The sequence below is a fragment of the Nyctereutes procyonoides genome, unplaced genomic scaffold, assembly GCF_905146905.1.
Source record: "Nyctereutes procyonoides isolate TBG_1078 unplaced genomic scaffold, NYPRO_anot_genome, whole genome shotgun sequence".
NCBI classification, from domain to species: domain Eukaryota; kingdom Metazoa; phylum Chordata; class Mammalia; order Carnivora; family Canidae; genus Nyctereutes; species Nyctereutes procyonoides.
Genome location: NW_026575146.1, coordinates 14,902,393 through 14,908,966, shown reverse-complemented (window position 1 = coordinate 14,908,966; position 6,574 = coordinate 14,902,393). Strand labels below are relative to the sequence as shown.

Sequence of the window (6,574 nt, the reverse complement as noted above, 5' to 3'; positions counted from 1 at the left end):
TTCATGTGCTTGTTGCCCATGTGTAGGTCTTCTTTGAAGAATTGTCTGTTCATGTCTTCTGCCCATTTCTTGACTAGATTGTTTGTTTTTTGGGTGTTGGGTTTGATAAGTTCTTTATAAATCATGGATACTAGCCCTTTATCTGATACATCATTTGCAAATATCTTCTCCCATTCTGTAGGTTGCCTTTTAGTTTTGTTGACTGTTTCCTTTGCTGTGCAGAAGCTTTTTATCTTGATGAAGTCCCAATAGTTCATTTTTGCTTTTGTTTCCCTTGCCTTTATAGATGTGTCATGCAAGAAGTAGCTGTGGCTGAGGTAGAAAAGGTTTCTCTGTGATCTCCTCTAGGATTTTGATGGATTCCTGTTTCACATTTAGCCCTTTCATCCATTTTGAGTTTATCTTTGTGTATGGTATTGGAAAACGGTCCAGCTTCATTCTTCTGCATGTGGCTGTCCAATTTTCCCAACACCATGTATTAAAGAGACTGTCCTTTTTCCAGTGGATATTCTTTCCTGCTTTGTCAAATATTAGTTGACTACAGAGTTGAGGGTCCATTTCTGGGTTCTCCAATCTGTTCCATTGCTCTAGGTGTGAGCCAGTACTATACAGTCTTGAAGATTACAGCTTTGTAATATAGCTTGAAGTTTGGCATTGTGATGCCCCCACTTTGGTTTTCTTTTTCAACATTCCTTTGGCTATTCAGGGTCTTTCCTGGTTCCATACAAATTTAGGATTATTTGCTCTAGTTCTATGAAAAATGTGATGATACTTTGATAAGGATTGCATTGAATGTCTACATTGGTTCACCATTTGCAAATCAATCAGTGTGATATATCACATTAATAAAAGAAATGTGATGCTCTCAATTGATACAGAGAAAGCATATGACAAAATACAGCATCTTTTCTTTGTGTGTGTGTGTGTGTGTGTGTGTGTGTGTGTGTGTTTTTATTGGAGTTCGATTTGCCAACAGATAGTATAACACCAGTGCTCATCCCCTCAAGTGAAAAATATGGAACGCTTCACAAATTTGCGTGTCATCCTTGCACGGGGGCCATGCTAATCTTCTCTGTATCATTCCAATTTTAGTGTATGTGCTGCTGAAGCGAGCACTACAACATCTTTTCTTGATTAAAACTCTCTACAGTGTAAGGTTAGAGGAAACATACCTCACTATTATAAAAGCCATCTACAGAAAGCCCACAGTGAATATCATTCTCAGTGGGGAAAAACTGAGAGCTTTTCCCCAAAGGTCAGGTACATGACAGGGATGCCCACTCTCACCACTTTTGTTCAACATAGCACTAGAAGTCCTAGCTTCAGCAATCAGACAACAAAAAGAAACAAAAGACATTCACATTGGCAGAGAAGTCAAACTCTCACTCTTCACAGATGATATGATACTTTATGTGGAAAACCCCGAAGACTCCACCCCAAAATTGCTAAAATACAGACAGCAATTCAGGAACATGCTAGGATATAAAATCAATGCACAGAAATCAGTGGCATTTCTATACACTAACAAAGAGACAGAAGAGAAATTAAGGAATCGATCCCACTTAAGTTGCACCCCAAACCATAAGATACTCAGGAATAAACCTAACTAAACAGGTCTGTACTCTAATAACTACAGATCTGTACTCTAATAACTACAGAAAACTTATGAAAGAAATTGAGGAAGACTCAAAGAGATGGGAAAACATTCCATGCTCGTGGATGGGAAGAATAAATACTGTTAAAATGTCAATGGGTGGTTCCAGTTTCACCCCTACATCTGCTGACTGCTTTATTTCTCCTTCTCCCTGTCATCCCCTCTCCAGACTGGAGCTCAGACACCAACTCAGCTGCAGTGGCCTCTCTCAAGCTTCCTGTCCCAGAGCTTCCTCAGGTTCCAACCCTTTCTCCTGCAGCCAGGCTGACCTTAAAATGTAAATTCAATTATTCTCCCACCCACTGCCCTCCCCAACCTCCCCACTCACATTTATATGGTTTTAACCATTTTGCACTTTTCACTTCTGATAGAATAAAAACGAAAACTTGTACTGTGAATGCTGGTGCCTTGTGTGGTCTGGTTCCTTCTGGCCTCTTCCCTCATCTCTCTCTGTCCCTCACTCCTTGCTCTCAATATGTTCCAGCCTTCTTTCTGCTCCCAGATTTCTCAGAGTTGTATCCTCTCCCAGGACATTCACATATGCCTTTCCCTGGGTCTGGAGCACTCCTGCCTCCTCTCTCATGCTAGCTTTACTCCCTGTCCCTCTCACAGAGTTAGTCAATCTGCACCTGACAGGCTCACAGCAGCTCCTGAACTCTCTAACATTTGGCACAACTCATAATCGCACATTTGTTTGCGTGGTATTTGATAAGTGTCTATCTCCCATGTTGCACTGCTGCTACGCTGTAGCTCGATGGCCAGTTCTGTTCCCAGGGCCTGACTCAGTGCCTGCTCAGAGGAGAAAATTAGCAAACTGCTACTGAGTGCCTGAATCTTTTACAACCATTCAAATGCTCCTTTTGTCTACCTACCACTGTTTTTAGAAGGAAAAAACCCACAAAAGATGTACATGTATGTAGTCTTGACCCTCTTTACTATCCTTTCTCTCTCTTCTTCCAACAAATGTGAAAGAATTTGTATATAAATAACCAAAAAAAAAAAAAAAAAGCCCCAAAAACACCCAAACTGAAGAACTATCTAGCTACAGATTGCAACCCCAGGCTTGTGGGATTACTGAGTGATGAGCGCATCAATTGCAAGAAACATTTTCTCATTAGAAAAGGAAAGAGATCAAGAAAAAGATCTTATCTTGTCTCTACAGCTCTTTGTAAACATTAAGCATCACAAAGCAGCAGCTCTTCACAAATGTCTGGTCCACCTCCATGTGGGGGAGTTTTTCAACTACTTTACTGATAAGAAGATTGGCTCTGATTAAAAGTGAATAGTTCCTGAGACCCATGGACAAAAGAAAAATAGAAAAATGTGCTTTAGGTCAGGAACAAGAGTGAGAGTTTCTAGAAGACGCTGACCTCCATTAAATGAGCCACGCTCACTGGGTGGTGCCTGGTGGGGCTCTGTCCCTCTCTGGTCAGGATGCATGATCCTCTCCAACCTGAGCTGGCAGTGCTCCTAAAACTCTCCTTGTAGGCTCTTCCTGAAGTGCTCTCCTGTCTAGAAGAGTGGCCCCCAAAACATCTACCTTCTCTCAGCTCAGGACAATTTGTAATTATTTGCAGGTGACTAAATGTACTCCAAACGTTGTACGTATGTGTTGGGTGCTGTCACTTCTTGGCAGCAGCTGGAGGTACAACACAGAGAGCAGTGTGGGCCTTTTCTCCATGCTGGGGCACTGGTTCTGGGAAGAAAGACCACTGCTGGGGGGCCCTGCTGCTCCCATCCCTTCCCTGGGTCTCCAAGGCAGCTACTTCTGTCCTCAGCAATGGGCTCAGAGATGGCAATCGTGATCAATCCCAGGCCCCTAGGGAGGCTAGGACATCTGTGACCATGATGAAAGGAAGGTGAAGGCCCTGGACACAAGAGGGAGTTCAACCTTGCCATTGGCCCAGGGGCCTTCCAGGTCTCCCCAGCTAAGACCTCCACTTGCGGTTCTAAGGAGAGAGGGTTTCTGGGAAGGGGCTGCTGAGAGGTCTACAGGGTCAATGATTGGTTCATTTCTACCCGCTATGTTGTAAAATATAGTGTCTAACAAACAATGCAGCCCACGTAGCTACAAAGCACCTCTTCACCATCCCAAACAACCTATTGCTTTGATGGCAACCTGCCCAAGGGCAGCTTTGCATTTTATTTGTTGGTGGTCTTGTATTTTATTGCTTGGCTGGCTTATACCTTATATTTGCTTGATGGATGCAAATAGATATTCATCTGCTATTTGAGGTTATATAAAACATATAGGTCTACATGAGGGTTTACTGCAAGGACCCAAAGGGGACAAAGAACCCCATGAGTCACTCCAAGTCCCAGGGCTTCCAAGACCCCTGTCTTACGGGAGAAGGAGGTTTCATGGAGGGTCAGGATGGTTGCTCAAACATATTGAGAAGCAAGCCAAGCATCTAGTGTGTGCACCTCCCTCAGTCATACCAAGGAAGGGAGTCTGAGTGGGCTGCACTGCTCAGCTTTATCCAAAGGCGTCTCATGTCCTGCTCAGATCCTCATTGTCTTTGGCTTGTGTACCTCTATGTACACATGGCACCATTTTGCAAGGACTACCAGCAGCAAAAATCTCTGCTTGGAGGGGCTCTCCCCAGGAGGGAAATGTGGCCTGGCAGGTACCAACATCTAATGGAAACTTCGATTCTAGCACTTTACAAATTTTCCAATACCTTAACTTTCACAGAAAACATAAAGCCAAATATCATTCTGGCAGTTCTGAATAGGAGGTAGCAGCAGCCCTAGGGATATTTGGTCAGGCGTGGGACATCTGGGATTTGAACCAGGCTCAAGATTGCTCCAAAGCCCACACTTCGTGAACAAATCAGAGCTTCCAGAAAGCTCTACAGGCTGCCTGATGCCATCCTAGTTATTCATACATGGTCTTGTAAATCCCCACAGGATTTTTTTTAAAGACTTTATTTATTCATGAGAGACATAGAGAGAGAGGCAGAGACATAGAGGGAGAAGCAGGCTCCCTGCAGGAAGTCATATGTGGGACTTGATCCCCAGACCTGGGATCATGACCTGAGCCGAAGGTAGAAGCTCAACCACTTGAGCCACCCAGCTGCCCCAATCCCCACAGGATTGACTGGTTGAGTTTTGTGTGGCAGGAACTACTTCTCAGAGTCCCAAGCTGGTGTGGGCAAAAATGAACTTTATTTTTCATAATTAGAATGATAAGATGTATTTCTGGTTCTGAGCCCCATTCAGTTAAAAGCTAAACACATCCAGACATGATTCTTGTCTCATCCTGTCTGGGAAACTCTGTGACATGTATTCCCTGCTTTTGTCCTGGCCTCATCCTCAACTCTCCATGCCCATCCCAGCTCAAGGAATCGTGTTCAAATCTGGGTGCCAGGAATGAAGGCAGTAGACGCAATTACCCCAGATCATATCTCCCTTCAAATCCTTTCTGTTTTACACCCGGCTCAGTGGCTTTGGAAATTAATAGTGAATGACTATTTTTGTTTTCTGGCCCCAAAGCAGTGGAGTGTCCTAGGCTGAGCTGTGTGGGCTGAGGCCTGGGGGGGGGGGGGGAATGGGCGGTATACAGCAATCCTACGGTGGGGCAGGGAGGGACCAGTTGGCCGACCATGGCTGAATTTCACCCTTTCTTCAAGTCCCTGCTTAAATAACCACTTACCAAAGGTTTGTCCTGAGTGCGCCCACATGAAACAAAGCCCTGTCCCTGCCACCCATCACTCTCTCCGTGATCCCATTTTGTTTTGTTTTCTTCTCAAGGATATGTCTACTAGCATGCACAGTTATTTGCTTGCTCCTTGTCTCTAGTTACCCTCTTCTCCACAGATACTGAAATATCATCTTGACGGGTGGGCCTCCTTACCTTCTCTGCTGAATCTCTAGCACCCAGAGCAGTATCAAGCTGAATATCAACTTTCATGACATATTTATTGAATAAATTAATGAACTGAACTCCATCAACTCTCTCACATAAATTGGTTTTACAATAAAAGTCTTCATCTTAAGCAATTACTCTGTTAGTGATGTGCTGTTTATACGTCTCATTGACTCCAAGTCCACCAATACGTGAGCAGCATCCCAAGGCTTTGGTCATGGAAGGCCATCTCTCATCACGGCCCGTCAGACTTGAGGGCATTTTACTTCTCTACCACATAGCAATGAGAGAAACCAATCAACAAAACCAGTTTGTCTGTTTTTAGTCAAGTCTAGTGTCTTGCAGTGTCCAAAGGACTTAATCACCAAGTAGGTGGCAGACAATAAACAATGACAATAAAACAGAGAAGACTCCTAGACGGTGTACAGGTTGGGAGGGGAAGCTGTTAGAAAGCTAGTTGGAAGTCTGCATTAGGAGTGGAAGTTCATCTTTTCCCATTGTCAGCCAAATATTCTTTCCCATGCTAGAAACATCTTCAAGCCAGTGCTGGTGTCAGCAGGTTACCCCAGGATTATCTGCCCATCCATATCCATGGTAAATACTGTAACTATGGAAAAATAAAGCATTCCAGTTCGAGCAACATGATTAATTTCTCTCTGTTGATAATATTTTGCATAGTTTTAAAAGATAATAGAACAACGAAATGAACAAGCAAACAGGCAAATGTTATGTAGCCATAGTTGCCAAAATCCAATACTTCAGATATGCAAACACCAAGGAGTAGCTAGATCTAAATGGGAGAATTTGAAAACATCAAGAAGAGTGCTGTACCCAGGAATCCCTCTCTGCTGGATTTCAGTTGGGCTGCATGGATTTCCTGTTACTTCTTTGATCCTCTCAATTTTTAGCTTAGCAGATTCCCAAACTGGATCCCTAATATTTTCTTAGCTATTTGCTTTTAACAGCCTGTCAGTCAGCAATTCTTCCTTGTCCCCCCTGACTCTGCTATTATAGAAAATTCTCCCTTTGACTTCCCACTGTTGCTTTTCTGA

At 43.6% G+C, this 6,574-nt stretch overlaps 1 non-coding gene across 1 annotated transcript; it reads right to left on the bottom strand.

The window, feature by feature from the left end:
* Positions 1 to 1,009: 1,009 nt before the first annotated feature.
* On the bottom strand, positions 1,010 to 1,116 carry LOC129501140 (U6 spliceosomal RNA). The gene has a single exon (XR_008662681.1). It is a non-coding gene; the product is annotated as a U6 spliceosomal RNA (small nuclear RNA).
* Between the last annotated feature and the right edge of the window lie 5,458 nt (positions 1,117 to 6,574).